This window comes from Nycticebus coucang, chromosome 21, assembly GCF_027406575.1.
Source record: "Nycticebus coucang isolate mNycCou1 chromosome 21, mNycCou1.pri, whole genome shotgun sequence".
NCBI classification, from domain to species: Eukaryota; Metazoa; Chordata; class Mammalia; order Primates; family Lorisidae; genus Nycticebus; species Nycticebus coucang.
Window position 1 is genome coordinate 1,354,935 of NC_069800.1, and position 20,687 is coordinate 1,375,621.

Here is a 20,687-nt window from a genome sequence, read left to right on the forward strand (position 1 = left end):
GAATGCTGACTGCAGCGGAGGTCAGGATGACACAGGGCACCTTTTGTCAAACTGAGCTCACTGGAGGGACCTGTGAAAGCAGGTTTTTAAAAATCCCAATTGTCAATGGGTGACACAGACAAGTCCATTTGCACCAGAATGCTCGTAGTCCTAACAGTATGATGTACACCATTTTCTTTACACAGAAGTTCTTGCTCCTCTAATTCAGGAGTGAGAGCGTAAATGCTGTCCGTTTCATTCTAGAAACCATCTGATTCTCTTTGGAAAGCAGATCCAGATTATTCTGCAGGGGAGAAGTTAAGGCCATTCTGGCATTCTTGCTCAAAAAGGTCAATATATGCATATAACATAAGCATAAAAAAAGGGCCTCTTTCACCTCTAGTGTTCACAGCATTGGCTATAGAAAGAAGCATTGCTGATTTCCATGTACATGGGGCCAAGTTCATTTCTGCTATGAACTAGCAAATACTAGAAATTATTAGAGTTCCATGTTCTAGACTGGCCTTTCTTTTGGAAAGACCAAGTCCTCTTTTCTTTTATCAAAGAAATGTCTTGAGGAAACTTCATTTGAAATGGAGAACCACGGTGCTCCGTTCCATAGTTCACATGGGTGACGCCACCACGCAGGGCCAGAAACAGGAGAGGGCCTTGGGGACAAATGGGCCAAAGCAGTGCTGTGTTCTCCCAACTAAACGGAGGAGGGGTGTGTGCGCGATCCATGACAGCCGCCATTGGGTGTTTCAAAGACTTGCTTGGGGCTTAATCCCCCACTCTGCCTGAGGATTTACATGATATACATCCAATATATAAGTGTCTGGATCCAAGCAATGCTGTCCTAAAAGAAAGACAAAAATCAACATTTTGAAGAATGTACATTACTTTGTGTTTGCACACGAGCACGCAAGTTTCTTTAAAAAAAATTTTTTTTAGTTTTTTTTTTTTTTTTTCAATAAATAAAGGGTACAAGCGTTTTTTTCTTGCCTGGATAAACTGATCATGCTGAACTCTGAGCTCTCAGGGTACGCATCATCAGAATAGCATGCATCGTACTCTTAATAAAGTTTTCCTCCCCTCCCTCCCTTCCTTCCCCTTTCTTTTGTTAGGACTGTGAAGTAGAGGCACTTCAAATAAATCTTGTGTAAATGTGAAGAAAAAAAAAAAAAAAAAAAAACATACCAACCACAGACAAATTGTTTCTCTAGTGCTTCACTATGTCAATTAGAACAATATGGCAAGAACTGTTTTGGGTACAAACTCATCACATCAATGCAAACACATCCTCAGATGGTTTTACAGACAGTAACCTGACCGCTTAGAGATGACCCAAGTCAAGCTCATTTTAGGAATGGTCATTTGGTTTTTTTGTTTACTATGGACGCAATACATCTAGGGAGGAGATCCAAAATGTTAACAACAAAAAGATTATTCCAGAAGACAAGTATATTTTGAAAGCCTTCGTGTGCAAGCGCACTTGAAATGTAAAGTCTCAAACTAAACTACCAAGATTTGCTTGCTTGATTTATTAATTTATCAAAAATAAATTTTGTAACTTACTATATGCCAGGCCCTATTCTTGGGGCCAGAGCTACAGCAATGTATCAGATAGTCAAAAACATTCTATAGGGACTAAAGGCAAGTAACAAATACACAAGTATGATATAAAGTAAGTCCAGCAGTTGTAAGGATGGTAGAAAAAGCAAAGGGTGGTCTCACCAAGAAGGTGACCTACTGAAAAAGACCTAGAAGAAGAGTGGGAAATGGGGATATCTGGAGGCAGAGTGTTCTGGGAAAAAGCACATGCAAAGGCCCTGAGGCCTAATGTGCCTGGTGGCTGGGTCTGGAGGTGTGGAGTCTTGAGAGAGCCAAACGTACTTGTTGGCTGGATTTGGATGTGGATGTGCAGTCTGAGAGAGCCCAACATGCCCAGTGGCTGGGTCTGGAGGTGTGGGGTCTGAGAGAGGCATCAGCGTGCAGGAGGGTTTAGGAAGAGCAGTGAGATGCACTGAGCCCACCGTGGGAGCTAAGTGTAAAGAGGAGAGAGGTCCATGGACTCAACCCTACAGCTGCCCAGCCGTGAGAGGACAAGAGGCAGTGGGCGTGAACAGCTCCCAGGGACCAGCAGTGAAGTGGAGCAAAGGCAGAGCTCAGGGTGTCCCTGAAAAATTGTTTCATAAAAAGGGGAATGATCCACTCAGGCGGCTCTAAAGACACCTGAATGACAGGACTTCACAACATGGGAGCCTGGTGACCTCGACGAGAGAACGGTTCTGGCCAAGTGTGACGGGGGAAATCTTGGCTGGAGTGATTTCCAGAGAGAAAGCCCAGAAAGTGGAGTGTAGACAACTGAGTCAGAGTGAAACAGAGAATTGGAAGTAGATTGGAAGAGGGGGTCAGGAGAGAGTTTTGCAAAGATGGCAGAAATTACCAGAATTTTTTTTGCAGATGAAAACACTGCAGTTGAGAGAGCAATGGAGGGAGTAGAGGCCCTGTCTGGGCAGGGGAGGTGTGAGGGGAGGCAGGGCCCTGGGCAGCAGCATGGGGAGTGCGGGCCCTGAGAGGGCTTTCACGGATGGGGAGAGCTGTCTTGCTCTCCTACCCCCACCCATCGTCAGGGATACACGAAGAATGAATTTGGGGTGACGGTAAAAATAGAGAAAGTAAACAAAAAGACTGGCACACTTCCGGAAGTTCTCCTAACGCCCTCTGCTTTGCTTTGTGTGTCTCTCTGGGAAGAGCCTTTCCAACTTAACGGTCACACTGAAAAGGCCCCATACTCTACTCCATTACACTAAAATATTCTCATTTAAGTTTTGAAAATATTTTAGAACAGTCATGTAACTATTCTTACCTCATTAAAAATATCTGAGATGTATTGATTCTGAATTATCTAAGAAATATGTAAAATATATACAGCATTTTAAATAATAGAAGCATTTTTTTTTTTGTTTTTAGGATAAGCAGAAACTTTAGGAGTAGAAGCTACCACAGAAAGCTTACCTATATTTCCTCCAATCTCATAGAGCCTGTGGTTCTGAATGGCCCAGTCTGATGGACCATAACTAGAACAAAAGAGAAAGCATGTAATTTTAATCCTCTTTCATGATCTGACAACAATTCATTCTGCCTTGATGAAATACTCTCCACAAAACTTTCTTATGAATGAAGTTAGGATGAACACAATTGTCTTTCCTGTTTGCCACAGGTAAGAAGCTGAGGTCCAAAGAGGATAGGATGGTTCCACATGACCTGGGATGCTGCAGTGCTCCATGACAACCTATGGCCTGTTCAGGCCACGCCATCAGCTCCATCTGGGGAGATAATTGTTACTCACTCATCAAGGCCTGCCAAGGAGCCTTGTTTATTTGTTTTGATTTTTAAAGAGATAAGGTCTCACTCTGTTACCCAGGCTGGAGTGCATTGGCCTAACAATAATTCATTGCTGTCTCCAATTTCTGAGCTCAAGTGATCCTCTGCCTCAGCCTCCCAAGTAGCTAGAGCTACAGATATGTGCCACCATGTTTGGCTAACTTTTCCTTGACTTTTTTGTAGAGACAGGATTTTCCTATGCTTCCCAGGCTGGTCTTGAACTCCTGGCTTCAAACAATCCTCCAGCCTCAGCCTCCCAATTGTCAGGATTACAGGCTGAGCCACTGCACCTGGCCAACAGCTGCATATTTAATATTGCTTTGTCATTGGACACATTACCCTTAGGTTTCATTTCTGCATTTGCCAAAATATTGAACGGAATTCTCTCCTCAGCCCCTGACACATTTCTAAGCTTGCCTAATGCTTTGCAAACTGGCCAAGGCTGACTTCATCTCAAGTCTATGCTCTACAATAAAAGCAAGTCAGAGAAAACAATTGGCCAATTTAATCTGTTCATCCCAGACTAGAATGCTGGGGTAGGAGAAGCCGTCATTAATTTCCATTCCCACGACTTTTTTTTTTTTTTTTTCTGTAGAGACAGGGTCTCACTTTATGGCCCTCGGTAGAGTGCCGTGGCCTCACACAGCACACAGCAACCTCCAACTCCTGGGCTTAAGCGATTCTCTTGCCTCAGCCTCCTGAGTAGCTGGGACTACAGGTGCCTGCCACAGCGCCTGGCTATTTTTTGGTTGTAGTTTGGTGGGGGCCGGGTTTGAACCTGTCACCCTTGGTATATGGGGCCGCCGCCTTACCAACTGAGCTACAGGCGCCGCCCCATTCCCATGACTTTCAATGTGGGTCTTCAAAAAGATTGTGAGGAAGAAGCATGTGTGCCCCCCTTTTTAATTCTTTTTTTTAATGTTTACCATTATTTTATTATTTTTTAAGTTCAATATACAAATATTCATTGTATACCATTAACAATTAGAGAAAGTTGCCGTGACAACACAAAATATGAAATACAGATACAGTATTTTATAGGGTGAGTAACCTTTTTTTTTTAGTTTTTTGAACCAGATTACATTCCTTGCATTTGTTAGGTAAAGCCCGTCTTATAATCGTGTCCCTCCCCCCAAAGGTGTGTAACACAATGTGACCCCCCACTCCCTCCCTCCTTCCCTTTCTCCACTCTCCCCCACCGTGTACTCAGGAAATAATTGTCCTCATATCAGAATTGAGCACATAGGATCCATGCTTCTCCATTCTTGTGATGCTTTACTAAGAATAACATGTTCCACTTCCATCCAGATTAATACAAAAGATGTAAAATCTCCATCTTTTAAATGGCTGAATAGTATTCCATGATATACATGGACCACAGCTTGTTAATCCATTCCTGGGTTGGGGGCATTTAGGGTGTTTCCACATGTCGGTGATTGTAAATTGAGCTGCCATATGGTATAAAGCAAATGTCCTTATGATAAAATTATGTTTTTGTTTTTGTTTTTTTCTTCTGGGTAGATGCCTAGTAATGGGATTGCAGGATCAAATGGGAAGTCTAAGTTAAGTTATTTGAGGATTCTCTAAACTTCCTTCCAAAAAGGTTGTATTAGTTTGCAGTCCCACTAGCAGTGTAAAAAGTGTTCCCTTCTCTCCACATCCACGCCACCTTTTTTTGTTTAGTTAAACTTCTTATTTTAGATAATTGTAGATTCACAGGTAGTTGTAAGAAACAATACATGCAGGAAATGTGTGTCCCATCTTGCAAAACTCTAGTGCAGTGTCAGGACCAGAAGGTTGGTGCTGAGTCAGTCAAGACACAAAGTGCTTCCGTCACAAGGGTCCCCTGTGGTTGTCGTGTAGCCACATCCACCTCCCCTCACCCACTCTTGGTCCCATGCCTTAGGCCTGGCAACCATTACCCTTTTCGGAGGCTTTTCCCCAACTCAGCATAAATCCCTAGAGATTCACCCACATTGCTGCATTTTTATTGCTGAGTCATATTCCACAGTACTGATGGACCACAGTTGGTTTAGTCACTGACCTGTTGACGAGCACCTGGGGTTTTTCCTCCTCAATTTTTGACTCTATAAATAAAGCCACCATAATCATTTGTGTACAGGTTTTGTGAGAAACGAGTCTTCATTTCTTTGGATAAAGAAATGCCCAGGATTATGAATATGATAGCTGGATATTTAGTTTTATATGGTCATATGGTAGCTGGATATTTAGTTTTATAAAAGAAACTTCTCACCTGTTTTATGGAGTGACTGTGCTATTTTCCATTCACACCAGCAATGAGGGTTCTGTTTTTTTTATGCATTCACTAGCACTTGTTATCTCATAAGGTTTTCTTAATAACAGCCAGCCTAATGAGCGTGAGAATTCTCTCTACCCTCAGTTCCTTGGATAAAAATCACATGAGTTAAAGGAGGACCACTGGTGCATGTACAGATTTCATTTTTAAAGTAGAAAAATAACCCTGATATTCTAGTATAACTAAAACTTATCTATTTTTCTCTAAAATTATTTTTACCATTAAAAAGTGATTATTATTATTATCATTTTTCTCGGTTTTTGGCTGGGCCAGGTTTGAATCCGCCACCTTCAGTATATGGGGCTGGCATCCTACTCCTTTGAACCACAGGCACCACCCATTAAAAAAGTGATTTTTTTTTTTAATTGCGGGACCCTAGAAAAATGTTTTAAACAAACTTTTAATTTTAGAACGCTTTTAGATGTACAGAAAAATTATGAAGATCAATCAGGTAGTTTACATACACCCCACATCTTGTTCCTCCTATGATAAACATCTAACATCAGTGTGGATAGAATTAATGAACCAATATTGTTAACATTGTGAAGTAAGGGGGGGCGGAGCAAGATGGCAGCCGAGTAACAGCTTCCTTGCATCTGGGCACCGTGAGTCTGGGGAGATAGGACTCCAGGCATCTCTGGCTGGTGGGATCTGCCTATCATCACCCCTGAGAGGATACAGGGAGTCAGCGAGAGACTTCTGGACCCCAAGAGGAGGACTAAAACAGTGGAAAACCGGCAAGTGGTCACGTGTGTTCAATCTGTCTAAACCCGCCTGCAACTGTAAGTTCAGTAGCAGCGAGACTACAAACCAGAAAGGCCTTACCTGTGAACTGTTTTGGTGTCTTTGGACCTGGCACTCAGCTGAACTGCCTTGGGGAGAGCCTGAGCGGGAGTGCGGAGAACTTTGGCCTTTGTCTGGGGCCCCAGTCTGGGCCGCTGAGTCAGACGGAGCTAATAGTGTTTGGCTCTGGGTCACAGGCAGCCATTGTGAGCGATCTGCCCTGGCAAGCTCCGCCCTCAGGGTCGCAGAGCTCGAATTGGGTGGGAGCTGGTAACCCAGCGACCAAGTAGCCTAAGGGCGGGGTCTGAGCCGCCTTGCAGGCCTAACCCTCGGGGGCAGAGGGAGACCAGTTTTGGAACACAGGGTAAGTGGATAGCCACTTCAGCAGTGATTCCAGCGACAAGCACTTCCCTGGGAAAGCTTCTGCTCAGCAAGTGAACAAGCGCAAAGTGCCTTTTAAGTGGGCTGAAGAGAGATTTAGGGTGTCTACCTGCTGGGGTTTGAGAAAATAGCAGCCTCCAGTCGTATCAGAACTGTGATTAACATCTCATACCCCCAGAAGACCACGTGTTGCCCAGAAAATATTCAATAACATATACATGCTGCTTTGTTTTTGGTTGTGTGCTTTTTTTTTTTTTTTTTGGTTTGGTTGTTTTTTTTTGTTTATTTTGATGTTGTTGATTGTTGTTTTGTTTTTTAACTTCAACCTTTTCCATACAGATCCTTTTTCTTTCTCAATTTTTCTAGTTTAATTATAATTTCCCATTGCTGCCTATTTCAATAAATAGAACTTCATTTTTGTTAGTGTTTCTACCGCTATTATTTGGTCTTTCCAGCCAATTTTATCCCGTAAAGTTTTCTGTTTGCTTGTTTTGGTTTGATTTATAGAATTTTTGTCTTTCCTCTCTACTTGGTGGAGGTGGGGTACTGTGTCTGATCAGGTTAGCAAGAGCTGCTGACCTCAAGGGAACCACCCAACTGGGCACCCCCAGAAGGTGTTTTTTTTTTTAAGGTTGTATCAAAGTACCCTACTGTACACCTATATTGCTCTGTCTCCCTCTTTCTGTGCCTCTCTTCTTTTTTTCAATATTCCTTTTACTCACCCCCTCTCCTTTCTCTATTTTTCTTTTTTTTTTTCCTTATCACTCGGTCCTCCTTTCTTTCATCCCTTTTGTGCTCTTCAACTTTCTCATCCTTCTGGTCCTGTAACCCTTAGTCCACAGGCACGAGAACTTAAAGAGCAAGAGGAAGTGAAAGGAAAATTAGGGCAAGGAAACAGATAAAAGAAATCACTCATGAGGAAGAATCAGCAGAAAACTCCAGGCAACATGAAGAACCAGTTCAGAACAACCCCGCCAAGGGACCATGAGGTAGCTACTGCAGAGGATTCCACCTATACAGAAATGTTAGGAATGACAGAAAGGGAATTTAGAATACACATGTTGAAAACAATGAAAGAAATGATGGAAAAAATGAGGAAACTGCTAATAAAGTGAAAATAACCAAAAGGAAATTCAAAGACAGAATCAAACAAGAGATGAACGATATGAAGAATATAAAAAGGATATAGCAGAGCTGAAGGAAATGAAACAGTCAATCAGGGAACTTAAAGATGCAATGGTAAGTATCAACAACAGGTTAGACCATGCAGAAGAAAGAATTTCAGAGGTAGAAGACAAAGTTTTTGAGATAACTCAGATAGTAAAAGAGGCAGAAAAGAAGAGAGAGAAAGCAGAACGTTCACTGTCAGAATTATGGGACTTTATGAAGCGTTCCAACATACGAGTTATAGGAATTCCAGAAGGGGAAAAAGAATGCCCCAGAGGAATGGAAGCCATACTAGAGAATATTATAAAAGAAAATTTCCCAAATATCACCAAAGATTCTGACACACTGCTTTCAGAGGGATATCGGACCCCAGGTCGCCTCAACTCTAACCGAGCTTCTCCCAGACACATTGTGATGAACCTGTCCAAAGTCAAGACAAAAGAAAAGATTCTGCAAGCTTCCAGGAGTAAGCGCCAGTTGACCTACAGGGGCAAATCCATCAGAGTGACCGCAGACTTCTCTAATGGAACTTTCCAAGCAAGAAGACAGTGGTCATCTACCTTTAATCTACTTAAACAGAACAATTTCCAGCCCAGAATTCTGTACCCTGCTAAGCTAAGCTTTAAAATTGACGGAAAAATCAAATCATTTATGATATACAAATATTGAGGAAATTCGCCACAAGAAGACCAGCTCTACAGGAAACACTTCAAGCTGTTCTGCACACTGATGACCACAATGGATCAGCAGCAAACTAAGAACTCAGAAATTAAAGGACAGAATCTAACCTCCACACTGATACAAAAGATAAAACTAAGCAATGGACTCTCACAAAAAAGGACGAATAAAATACTACCACACTTATCAATTATCTCAATAAATGTTAATGGCTTGAATTCCCCACTGAAGAGACATAGATTGGTTGACTGGATTAAAAAACACAAGCCATCCATTTGCTGTCTGCAAGAAACACACCTGGCTTCAAAAGATAAATTAAAGCTCCGAGTCAAGCGTTGGAAGATAATTTTTCAGGCAAATGGATTTCAGAAGAAAAGAGGAGTTGCAATCTTACTTTCAGATACATGTGGATTTAAAGCAACTGAAGTCAAAAAAGACCAAGATGGTCACTTTATATTGGTCAAGGGAAAAATACAACAAGAAGACATTTCAATTCTAAATATCTATGCACCCAATTTAAATGCTCCCAGATTCCTGAAACAGACCTTACTCAGTCTGAGCAATATGATATCTGATAATACCATAATAACAGGGGACCTTAACACTCCTCTTACAGAGCTGGACAGATCCTCTAAACAGAAATTAAACAAGGATATAAAAGATTTAAATGAGACCCTAGAACAACTGTGCTTGATATATGCATATAGAACACTCCATCCCAAAGATAAAGAATATACATTCTTCTCATCACCCCATGGAACATTCTCCAAAATTGATCATATCCTGGGACACAAAACAAATATCAACAGAATCAAAAGAATTGAAATTTTACCTTGTATCTTTTCAGACCATAAGGCACTAAAGGTGGAACTCTAACAAAAATGCTCGACCCCACCCAAAGGCATGGAAATTAAACAATCTTCTGTTGAATAATAGATGGGTGCAGGAAGAAATAAAACAGGAAATCATTAACTTCCTTGAGCATAACAACAATGAAGACACAAGCTACCAAAACCTGTGGGATACTGCAAAAGCAGTTTTGAGAGGAAAATTCATCGCTTTAGATGCCTACATTTGAAAAACAGAAAGAGAGCACATCAACAATCTCACAAGAGATCCTATGGAATTGGAAAAAGAAGAACAATCTAAGCCTAAACTCAGTAGAAGAAAAGAAATATCCAAAATCAAATCAGAGATCAATGAAATTGAAAATAAAAGAATCATTCAGAAAATTAATGAAACAAGGAGTTGGTTTTTTGAAAAAATAAATAAAATAGATAAACCATTGGCCAGACTAACGAGGAATAGAAAAGTAAAATTTCTAGTAACCTCAATCAGAAATGATAAAAGGGAAATAACAACTGATCCTACAGAGATACAAGAGATCATCTCTGAATACTACCAGAAACTCTATGCCCAGAAATTTGACAATGTGAAGGAAATGGATCAATATTTGGAATCACACTCTCTCCCTAGACTTAGCCAGGAAGAAATAGAGCTCCTGAACAGACCAATTTCAAGCACTGAGATCAAAGAAACAATAAAAAATCTTTCACCCCCAAAATGCCCTGGTCCAGATGGCTTCACTCCAGAATTCTACCAAACCTTCAAGGAAGAGCTTATTTCTGTTCTGCAGAAATTATTCCCAAAAATTGAGGAAGAAGGAATCTTCCCCAACACATTCTATGAAGCAAACATCACCTTGATACCAAAACCAGGAAAAGACCCAAACAAAAAGGAGAATTTCAGACCAATCTCACTCATGAATATAGATGGAAAAATTCTCAACAAAATCCTAGCCAATAGATTACAGCTTATCAAAAAAGTCATTCATCATGATCAAGTAGGCTTCATCCCAGGGATGCAAGGCTGGTTTAACATATGCAAGTCTATAAACGTTATCCACCATATTAACAGAGGCAAAAATAAAGATCACATGATCCTCTCAATAGATGCAGAAAAAGTATTTGCTAAAATCCAGCATCCTTTTCTAATTAGAACACTGAAGAGTATAGGCATAGGTGGCACATTTCTAAAACTGATTGAAGCTATCTATGAGAAACCCACAGCCAATATTTTACTGAATGGAGTAAAACTGAAAGCTTTTCCTCTTAGAACTGGAACCAGACAAGTTTGTCCTCTGTCACCTTTACTATTCAACGTAGTGCTGGAAGTTCTAGCCAATACAATTAGGCAAGACAAGGAAATAAAGGGAATCCAAATGGGAGCAGAGGAGGTCAAACTCTCCCTCTTTGCTGACGACATTATCTTATACTTAGAGAACCCCAAAGACTCAACCACAAGACTCCTAGAAGTCATCAAAAAATACAGTAATGTTTCAGGATATAAAAATCAATGTCCGCAAGTCAGTAGCCTTTGTGTACACCAATAACAGCCAAGAAGAGAAGCCAATTAAGGACACAACTCCCTTCACCATAGTTTCAAAGAAAATTAAATATCTAGAAGTATACCTAACGAAGGAGGTGAAGGACCTCTATAAAGAAAACTATGAAATCCTCAGAAAGGAAATAGCAGAGGATATTAACAAATGGAAGAACATACCATGCTCATGGATGGGAAGAATCAACATTGTTAAAATGTCTATACTTCCCAAAGCTATCTACCTATTGAATGCCATTCCTATCAAAATACCAACATTGTACTTTCAAGATTTGGAAAAAATGATTCTGCATTTTGTATGGAACCGGAGAAAACACCGTATAGCTAAGGCAGTTCTCTGTAACAAAAATAAAGCTGGGGACATCAGCATACCAGATTTTAGTCTGTACTACAAAGCCCTAGTTGTCAAGACAGCATGGTACTGGCACAAAAACAGAGACATAGACACTTGGAATCGAATTGAAAACCAAGAAATGAAACTAACATTTTACAACCACCTAATCTTTGATAAACCAAACAAGAACATACCTTGGGGGAAAGACTCCCTATTCAATAAATGGTGTTGGGAGAACTGGATGTCTACATGTAAAAGACTGAAACTGGACCCACACCTTTGCCCACTCACAAAAATTGATTCAAGATGGATAAAGGTCTTAAATTTAAGGCATGAAACAATAAAAATCCTCCAAGAAAGCATAGGAAAAACACTGGAAGATATTGGCCTGGGGAAAGACTTCATGAAGAAGACTGCCATGGCAATTGCAACAACAAAAATAAAGAAATGGGACTTCATTAAACTGAAAAGCTTCTGTACAGCTAAGTAGACAATAACCAAAGAGAGAACCTACACAATGGGAAAGGATATTTGCATATTTTCAATCAGACAAAAGCTTGATAACTAGGATCTATAGAGAACTCAAATTAATCCACATGAAAAAAGCCAACAATCCCTTATATCAATGGGCAAGAGACATGAATAGAACTTTCTCTAAAGACGACAGATGAATGGCTAACAAACACATGAAAAAATGTTCATCATCTCTATATATTAGAGAAATGCAAAGCAAAAGAACCCTGAGATATCATCTAACCCCAGTGAAAATGGCCCACATCACAAAATCTCAAAACTGCAGATTCTGGCATGGATGTGGAGAGAAGGGAACACTTTTACACTGCTGGTGGGACTGCAAACTAGTACAACCTTTCTGGAAGGAAGTATGGAGAAACCTCAAAGCACTCAAGCTAGACCTCCCATTTGATCCTGCAATCCCATTACTGGGTGTCTACCCAGAAGGAAAGAAATCCTTTTATCATAAGGACACTTGTACTAGACTGTTTATTGCAGCTCAATTTACAATCGCCAAAATGTGGAAACAGCCTAAATGCCCACCAACCCAGGAATGGATTAACAAGCTGTGGTATATGTATACCATGGAATACTATTCAGCCATTAAAAAAAATGGAGACTTTACATCCTTTGTATTAACCTGGATGGACGTGGAAGACATTATTCTTAGTAAAGCATCACAAGAATGGAGAAGCATGAATCCTATGTACTCAATTTTGATATGAGGACAATTAATGACAATTATGGTTATGGGGGGGAAACAAGAGGGAAGGAGGGAGGGGGGTGGGGCCTTGGTGTGTGTTACACTTTATGGGGGCAAGACATGATTGCAAGAGGGACTTTACCTAACAATTGCAATCAGTGTAACCTGGCTTATTGTACCCTCAATGAATCCCCAAGAATAAAAAAACAAACAAACCAATAAAAAAACCTTATGAAGTAACGTCTGCATGTTATTTGATTACTTTCATTTTTACCTAATGTCCATTTTCTGTTCAAGGGCTCCATCCATGGATTCCACATTTAGTAACCACAGGAGGTTGAACAGTAGCCCCTGAAATTACACCCACCTGGAAGTTCATAACTTGGCTATAGTTTGAAATGGGGTATTTGTCATTTGTTAAGTATCCTGAGATGAAATCATGAAGATTTAGCGGGTACCTAAGATGAGTACAGGTGACGATAAGGTGGAGGGAGATAATTGGAGTGATGAGTCTTCAAGTCACAGCAAATGCCAAGGTCACCAGCAACCACCAGAAGCTTTAGGACAGCCATGGATATCCTCCCTCAGAGCTTCCAGAAGGAACCCACCCCACCAACTCCGCTATTTCAGACTTCCAGCCCCTGAACTGTGAGAGAACACATTTCCATGGGTTTCAGCTGCCCAGTTTGTGGGGAAACTAACACTGTAGTCATGTGTCCTGAGACCGCTCTTGGCTGCCACCGTGTCTCACACTGACCTTGGTTTTGGTGACGTGGATAGTTCTGAGGAGCATTGCTCAGGTAGGTATTCAATGTTCCTCATTTGAGGGGTTGTCCGCTGTTCTTCTCATGTTTACGTTGGAGTTATGTGTCTTGGGAGGAGGATCACAGAGACAGTTTTCATCATGTCTTATCAAAGGCACCACCTATCATCATGACTTGCCATTGGGAATGTTAATCCTGATCACCGGGCTGAGGTTAGAATTCTTTAATAGAAAGTTATGTTTCCCCTTTTTACATACTGTGCCATAGAAGGATGTCACTCTGCACAGGCTACCTGTTAGGACTGGGGGCCCCAACACCATTTAAAATTGTAATTGTCAAGCCTACAATCCTAGTATTTGAGGGCCGAGGCAGGAGGTTTGCTTGAGGCCGAGAGACTAAGACCAGCTGGAGCAACATGGTGAGACTTTGTTCCCACAAAAACATAAAATAGAAAATAGTAGCTGGGTGTGGCGGCTTGTGCCCATAGCCCCGGCTATTGGGTAGCTGAGGCAGCAGGATTGCTTAAGCCCAGGACTTTGAGGTTGTGTTGAGCTATATGACAAAGCCATTGCAGTCTAGACCAGGCAACACAGCAAGACCTTGTCTCAGAAAAAAGGCAGTTGTCTCAAGTGTGTCTTCACATACATTGAGTTCCAAATATTACTAAATGGTACAATTTTTGCTCTACCATCAAATGAGATTTAAGATATGAATGCAAAGTAACATAGTTTGTTGTATTTAGACCTATTTTTACCCATTCTGAAATTATTTCCTTTTTTTAAAATAGTACCTTGAGTTCCTGTTTTACTCCTTTTTCCCTGATGTTCCAAGGCTTGCTGTCATCTCCTTTCTGTTTAGGGAACTTTCTTCACCCATTCTCTACAGGTAGTTTTGTTAGCAGCAAATTTGCTTAGTTTTCCTTCATCTGAGAATGTCTTTATCTTCCTTCCATTCTTGAAAAATTATTCCTGCTGAATACAGAATTCACAGTTGACAGTTCTTTTCTTTCAGTACTTGAAAAATGTTGTATTATTTCCTTCTGCTCTTCATGGTTCCAGATGGGAAATTCACTGTAATCGGAATTTCTCTGGATGCTTTGTCTTTAATATTTACAAGACTAATTATACTTTTTTTAGCATGGCTTTCCCATGTGGGTTTGCTTAGCTTCTCGATTATGTCGGTTTATGTATTTTCCTGACTTGGTTAAGTTTTCAGTCATTAGTTATTTGAATTTGTCTTCAGTTTTACTCCGAGTTTCCTCTCCTTTGGGGGCTCTGATATGAAATGTAGCTCCCTTGTTACCGCCCCACAGACTCCTGAGGCTGTGTCCATAGTTCAAGTGTCGGTTGTTTCTGTTGTTCAGGATATTCCATTGATATGTCTGAACTTCGCTAATTTTGTCCTTTGTTCTCTCTACCCCATTACTGAGCCTGTTCAGCAAGCTTTGTCTTTTGATTTCTGCATTTTTCAGTTCGATGGTTTCCATTGGGTTCTTTTTTATACTACTATGAGATTGTGCACTTTTTCATTTGTTTCAGAATTCATTATTGCTTATGGAAACTTCTTTTGTGTCAGATAATTCTAACATCTGATTGAGATGAGTGTTGGCATCTGTGGATTGTCTTGTCTCATTCATATTGTGATTACTCTGCCGTGAGGGACTGTACATTGTACCGTGGACAGACATCTTAGCTATCATGAGACTGTGGGTTTTATTTCCTCTGCATTTCAGGGCATGTGGGGCTTCTGCTGAGGCAAAGCACATGGTCATGTATGTTTAGCTTCTTGCTGGGCCCTGGTGAATAGGGGGTACCAGCTGGTGCTGCCGTACTGCCTTCAGCTGGGGGCATGACATCAGCTCCCTGCAGGGCTCTGCTGCCACCCGGTTGGGGAAATAGAGGCTGACTGTCACTGTTGTGTGGCTGCAGGTTGAGGACGAAGCTCATCTCCTCACTGAGTCCCACTGATCACAGAAGAGAGGAGGGAAGGAAGCACTGTCAGCTGTTACTGCCTCCTGCCACCACTTTCAGGAGGTAGTGTTAGGAGTTAGCTGGATACTCGACTCCCTGCTGAGCCTGACTGATCCTGGTGGGAGGAAGGGAAGCTCCACCTTCTTCAGTTTTGCTCATGGGGGTGGAAGCTCAGCTTGCAGTAATAGCCTGCCCTGTGCTGCCTCTCTGCTGGTAAGAGTCTCTGCTGCTGGGTGGAGGTGGAAACTCAGCTCACTGAGTGGGACCCTGCAGTCACCACCCAGGTTGGGGATCAGATCACCACCTGGTTTTTCTGGGAACCAGATGGCAGATCCATTCCCTGCTTGGTCCCCCTGAAAACATGGGGATATTTTTTCCATTGGTATTTGGTTGGAGCAAGGAAGTAATTGTCACAATTGTTTGTATGGTTAGGCCACCCCTTTTCCTAATCCTTTGGCTGGTGGGAATAGACGTTTCCAGAGCTCTTTTTTCATCCCTGTCTGTTGTCAGCCACAGGATGGAAGTCACTTTGTCAGGGTTAAAGGGAAGGTGACAAGGAAGCTCCCAGGTCTCACCCACATTGGGGAGGTGACAAGGAAGCTCTCAGGTCTCACCTGCATCGTTTCTCAACGTCTCGTCTCCCTCTGCTTGCTGTTGTGTCAGCTAGAGGTTTTTAGTTTGTAAGAGGGAGGACCTACAAAGACTAGGGCTCTCCCATCCTTTTTCTTAGAGACAGAGTCTCAAGCTGTTGCCCTGGGTAGAGTGCCGTGGCCTCACAGCTCACAGCAACCTCCAACTCTTGGGCTTCAGCTATTCTCTTGCCTCAGCCTCCCAAGTAACTGGGACTACAGGCGCCTACCACAACTCTCGGCTATTTTGGTCCAGTTGTCATTGTTGTTTGGCACAGCACCTTTTTTTTTTTTTTAACTTAAACTCAAGGAGTTATGAGCAGGTGGCCAGAGAACAACCCTCTGGCAAACTTGGGAGCAGTTTACATTTTAACTGAAGTAGCCATAGTTCTAACGAGTAAAGGGATCAGGCAGGGCACGATCTCTCTCATTGTTATAAAGGATTTGGGTCTATCTGCCAAGTCATTGGTTCTAATTTATTTTTATTAGAAACAACTTCTTTCAACAAAAGGTCTACTAGAGAGTACAGAGCCAGTTTCACAACACATGTAACTAAGAAGCTACTGGACGCCCAAATCCCTCAAATGATATTTCAAGGCCTTACATGACTGCACGTGGTAACTATATACGTATGTACAGTATCACAGGTGACCAGGCCGGCAGCAGAAGAGGCACGTGCAGAGAGCTCCTGCTGGCCACTGTTCTCGGTTTATTCTCCTTATCCTTTATGAAGGGAAGATATATGTAAACACCCTTATATACACATCTATATCACACATGAAGTGCACAAATCATAAGTGTACAACTTCATGAATTTTTTTTTTTTTTTTTATTGTTGGGGATTCATTGAGGGTACAATAAGCCAGTTACACTGATTGCAATTGTTAGGTAAAGTCCCTCTTGCAATCATGTCTTGCCCCCATAGAGTGTGACACACACTAAGGCCCCACCCTCCTCCCTCCATCCCTCTTTCTGCTTCCCCCCCATAACCTTAATTGTCATTAATTGTCCTCATATCAAGATTGAGTACATAGGATTCATGCTTCTCCATTTTTGTGATGCTTTACTAAGAATAATGTCTTCCACGTCCATCCAGGTTAATACGAAAGATGTAAAGTCTCCATTTTTTTTAATGGCTGAATAGTATTCCATGGTATACATATACCACAGCTTGTTAATCCATTCCTGGGTTGGTGGGCATTTAGGCTGTTTCCACATTTTGGCGATTGTAAATTGAGCTGCAATAAACAGTCTAGTACAAGTATCCTTATGATAAAAGGATTTTTTTCCTTCTGGGTAGATGCCCAGTAATGGGATTGCAGGATCGAATGGGAGGTCTAGCTTGAGTGCTTTGAGGTTTCTCCATACTTCTTTCCAGAAAGGTTGTACTAGTTTGCAGTCCCACCAGCAGTGTAAAAGTGTTCCCTTCTCTCCACATCCACGCCAGCATCTGCAGTTCTGAGATTTTGTGATGTGGGCCATTCTCACTGGGGTTAGATGATATCTCAGGGTTGTTTTGATTTGCATTTCTCTAATATATAGAGATGATGAACATTTTTTCATGTGTTTGTTAGCCATTTGTCTGTCGTCTTTAGAGAAAGTTCTATTCATGTCTCTTGCCCATTGATATAAGGGATTGTTGGCTTTTTTCATGTGGATTAATTTGAGTTCTCTATAGATCCTGGTTATCAAGCTTTTGTCTGACTGAAAATATGCAAATATCCTTTCCCATTGTGTAGGTTGTCTCTTTGCTTTGGTTATTGTGTCCTTAGCTGTACAGAAGCTTTTCAGTTTAATGAAGTCCCATTTCTTTATTTTTGTTGTTGTTGCAATTGCCATGGCAGTCTTCTTCATGAAGTCTTCCCCCAGGCCAATATCTTCCAGTGTTTTTCCTATGCTTTCTTGGAGGATTTTTATTGTTTCATGCCTTAAGTTTAAGTCCTTTATCCATCTTGAATCAATTTTTGTGAGTGGGGAAAGGTGTGGGTCCAGTTTCAGTCTTTTACATGTAGACATCCAGTTCTCCCAACACCATTTATTGAATAGGGAGTCTTTCCCCCAAGGTAAGTTCTTGTTTGGTTTATCAAAGATTAGGTGGTTGTAAGATGTTAGTTTCATTTCTTGGTGTTCAATTCAATTCCAAGTGTCTATGTCTCTGTTTTTGTGCCAGTACCATGCTGTCTTGACCACTATGGCTTTGTAGTACAGACTAAAATCTGGTATGCTGATGCCCCCTGCTTTATTTTTGTTACTAAGAACTGCCTTAGCTATACGGGGTTTTTTCCGGTTCCATACAAAACACAGAATCATTTTTTCCAAATCTTGAAAGTACGATGTAGGTACTTTGATAGGAATGGCATTGAATAGGTAGATTGCTTTGGGAAGTATAGACATTTTAACAATGTTGATTCTTCCCATCCATGAGCATGGTATGTTCTTCCATTTGTTAATATCCTCTGCTATTTCCTTTCTGAGGATTTCATAGTTTTCTTTATAGAGGTCCTTCACCTCCTTCGTTAGGTATATTCCTAGGTATTTCATTTTCTTTGAAACTATGGTGAAGGGAGTTGTGTCCTTAATTAGCTTCTCATCTTGACTGTTATTGGTGTATACAAAGGCTACTGACTTGTGGACATTGATTTTATATCCTGAAACATTACTGTATTTTTTGATGACTTCTAGGAGTCTTGTGGTTGAGTCTCTGGGGTTCTCTAAGTATAAGATCATGTCGTCAGCAAAGAGGGAGAGTTTGACCTCCTCTGCTCCCATTTGGATTCCCTTTATTTCCTTGTCTTGCCTAATTGTATTGGCTAGAACTTCCAGCACTATGTTGAATAGTAAAGGTGACAGAGGACAACCTTGTCTGGTTCCAGTTCTAAGATGAAAAGCTTTCAGTTTTACTCCATTCAGTAAAATATTGGCTGTGGGTTTGTCATAGATAGCTTCAATCAGTTTTAGAAATGTGCCACCTATGCCTAGACTCTTCAGTGTTCTAATTAGAAAAGGATGCTGGATTTTATCAAATGCTTTTTCTGCATCTATTGAGAGGATCATATAATTTTTATTTTTGCCTCTGTTAATATGGTGGATAACGTTTATGGACTTGCGTATGTTAAACCAGCCTTGCATCCCTGGGATGAAGCCTACTTGATCATGATGAATGACTTTTTTGATGATAAGCTGTAATCTATTGGCTAGGATTTTGTTGAGAATTTTTCCATCTATATTCATGAGTGAGATTGGTCTGAAATTCTCCTTTTTGCTTGGGTCTTTTCCTGGTTTTGGTATCAGGGTGATGTTTGCTTCATAGAATGTGTTGGGGAAGATTCCTTCTTCCTCAGTTTTTTGGAATAATTTCTGCAGTACAGGAATAAGCTCTTCCTTGAAGGTTTGATAGAATTCTGGAGTGAAGCCATCTGGACCAGGGCATTTTTTAGTTGGAAGCTTTTTTATTGTTTCTTTGATCTCAGTGCTTGAAATTGGTCTGTTCAGGAGGTCTATTTCTTCCTGGCTAAGTCTAGGGAGAGGGTGTGATTCCAAATATTGATCCATTTCCTTCTCATTGTCAAATTTCTGGGCATAGAGTTTCTGGTAGTATTCAGAGATGATCTCTTGTATCTCTGTAGGATCAGTTGTTATTTCCCCTTTATCGTTTCTGATTGAGGTTATTAGAGATTTTACTTTTCTATTTCTAGTTAGTCTGGCCAATGGTTTATCTATTTTATTTATTTTTTCAAAAAACCATCTCCTTGTTTCATTAATTTTCTGAATGATTCTTTTGTTTTCAATTTCATTGATCTCTGATTTGATTTTGGATATTTCTTTTCTTTTACTGAGTTTAGGCTTAGATTGTTCTTCTTTTTCCAATTCCAAAAGATCTCTTGTGAGATTGCTGATGTGCTCTCTTTCTGTTTTTCGAATGTAGGCATCTAAAGCGATGAATTTTCCTCTCAAAACTGCTTTTGCAGTATCCCACAGGTTTTGGTAGCTTGTGTCTTCATTGTTGTTATGCTCAAGGAAGTTAATGATTTCCTGTTTTATTTCTTCCTTCACCCATCTGTTATTCAACAGAAGATTGTTTAATTTCCATGCCTTTGGGTGGGGTTGATCATTTTTGTTAGAGTTGAGTTCCACCTTTAGTGCCTTATGGTCTGAAAAGATACAAGGTAAAATTTCAATTCTTTTGATTCTGTTGATATTTGTTTTGTGTCCCAGGAAATGATCAATTTTGGAGAATGTTCCATGGGGTGATGAGAAGAATGTATATTCTTTATCTTTGGGGTGGAGTGTTCTATATACGTCTATCAGGCATAGTTGTTCTAGGGTCTCATTTAAATTTCTTACATCTTTGTTTAATTTCTGTTTAGAGGATCTGTCCAGCTCTGTAAGAGGTGTGTTAAAGTCCCCTGTTATGATGGTATTATCAGATATCATATTGCTCAGACTGAGTAAGGTCTGCTTCAAGAATCTGGGAGCATTTAAATTGGGTGCATAAATATTTAGAATTGAAATGTCTTCTTGTTGTAGTTTTCCCTTGACCAATATAAAGTGACCATCTTTGTCTTTTTTGACTTTAGTTGCTTTAAATCCACATGTATCTGAAAATAAGATTGCAACTCCTCTTTTCTTCTGAGTTCCATTTGCCTGAAAAATTGTCTTCCAACCCTTGACTCGGAGCTTTA

At 40.7% G+C, this 20,687-nt stretch overlaps 1 pseudogene; it reads right to left on the bottom strand.

Annotated features, from left to right (window-relative positions):
- Positions 1–740: 740 nt before the first annotated feature.
- LOC128574168 (rho GTPase-activating protein 28-like) overlaps positions 741–20,687 on the bottom strand; it is a 55,652-nt pseudogene continuing 35,705 nt past the window's right edge.